This window comes from Nicotiana attenuata, unplaced genomic scaffold (genome assembly GCF_001879085.1).
Source record: "Nicotiana attenuata strain UT unplaced genomic scaffold, NIATTr2, whole genome shotgun sequence".
Taxonomy (NCBI): Eukaryota; Viridiplantae; Streptophyta; class Magnoliopsida; order Solanales; family Solanaceae; genus Nicotiana; species Nicotiana attenuata.
In genome coordinates, this window is record NW_017671121.1 from 92524 (window position 1) to 94681 (window position 2158).

Below are 2158 nucleotides of genomic sequence, written 5' to 3' on the forward strand. Positions count from 1 at the left end.
AAATCGAATGCACACCCCTAGACTGTAGACACTTGTTAAATGAGTAATTACCTATTTGTGTAGATTAATATAACATACAGAATGTATATATATATTCCGCTACTATTTTGAAAGCGGCTATACAATATTATTTTCCCTAATCTATACCCTTTCCTTTACCCTAAGCCCCTTACCCTATTATTTCCTCTACCACATTTAAGGAATGATCATATTTAAAGATCAAGGGAATGAAGTTCAAATTAATGGAAAATAGAATTAGCCGTAATGATGTGTTTTATTTTGTTTTGTTTTTTTTATACCGTTGGAGTGTTGGTGGAATACATTTGATCCCTTACTTTAGTTTTGTTGCATGTGCTTGTTGACACAATTTTTATATTATAAATGGTGTTCGTCTTATTTTAGCTTCTTTTTGTCTATATTAGTTAGGCGCGTTTATAGCGATATACTTTCCGTGGAATCCCGCAAATTTTCTTATTGGTGTAATCGATAACCGAATCGATAAGCCCCCAAAATTGATAAATCAAAATCGAAAAAATCGAAACCTTATTCAAACGATAACGATAAGCATATGTACAAATCGATAATCGATAAGTAATTATCGATAAGGGTCAAAATCGAATCGATAAATCGAAAGCACACCCCTAGTGGTGGAGATTTGGAGATGCGACATGTTGAAGGCTATGTGAAGAAGGTGGATCAAGTTTATTTTGTCAGAAAATTCAGGCCAAGGGGGAGAATTGTTAGGTGTTTGCCATAATTTTCTTACCATATTTGGTTTTCCTATCTCTAGAAGGAAAATGGCAATATAATTACCTTAATTGGGTTTTCCTTTTTGTAAAAGGAAATTATAAATCTCCAATATTTGGCTAGTCCTTTTTCTTGTAGGAAAAGGTTTGGACTTCTATAAATTGAGGATCCTTCCTTCTCATTCAGTAGCATCCACTGTGTAGCCATAGGGGGCTTGAGAGTCTTGTTTAGGGGGAGAACTTTACGGGACAAGTGTTAGTGTGTCACTTGTGTTTGCCTCTTCGTGAGGTTGTTCTCTCGATATTTTGTACTCTCTTTTTATTATAGTGGATCGCTCATCTCCGCCGTGGACGTAGGTCAGTTGACCGAACCACGTTAAATATTTGTGTCTCTTTTGGTATATTTCTCTTTTGTTGTCTGATATATCGTCGTTCGAGTTTGCTTTGCTAGCTTCCGCATGACACCTGATTTTTCCGGTCCTAACAAGTGGTATCAGAGCTAGCTTCGAGCGAGGTTCAAGACAGGTTCATCTTGGCGTGTTTAGTTCTAGCTGCAACATATTTGACGATAATCGTGATTTTTTATCTGAGAAACTTGACCGGAGTGCTACGCACGTTGTGACAAACTTTGTGGCTGAGATTTGGAGATGCGACCTGTTGAAGGCTATGTGAAGAAGGTGGATCAAGTTTATTTTGTCAGAAAATTCAGGCCAAGGGGGAGAATTGTTAGGTGTTTGCCATAATTTTCTTACCATATTTGGTTTTCCTATCTCTTGAAGGAAAATGGCAATATAATTACCTTAATTGGGTTTTCCTTTTTGTAAAAGGAAATTATAAATCTCCAATATTTGGCTAGTCCTTTTTCTTGTAGGAAAAGGTTTGGACTTCTATAAATTGAGGATCCTTCCTTCTCATTCAGTAGCATCCACAGTGTAGCCATAGGGGGCTTGAAAGTCTTGTTTAGGGGGAGAACTTTACGGGACAAGTGTTAGTGTGTCACTTGTGTTTGCCTCTTCGTGAGGTTGTTCTCTCGATATTTTGTACTCTCTTTTTATTATAGTGGATTGCTCATCTCCGCCGTGGACGTAGGTCAGTTGACCGAATCACGTTAAATATTTATGTCTCTTTTGGTATATTTCTCTTTTGTTGTGATATATCGTCGTTCAAGTTTGCTTTGCTAGCTTCCGCATGACACCTAATTTTTTCGGTCCTAACAGTAGTGAGCAGAAACATCCAAAAGGGGATTCAAGAAGAAAACAAGAATTGACCCACAGGCATCGAGCCACGTTAAATCAATCTACAACAATATATACTCATCCAACAAGCTTAAGACGAAGATAATAATGGAGCAAATAAAGATGGTTGAGGGGAGTGGAGGTCCAGTTTCTCCAATTTTTGCAATGCACATTGCT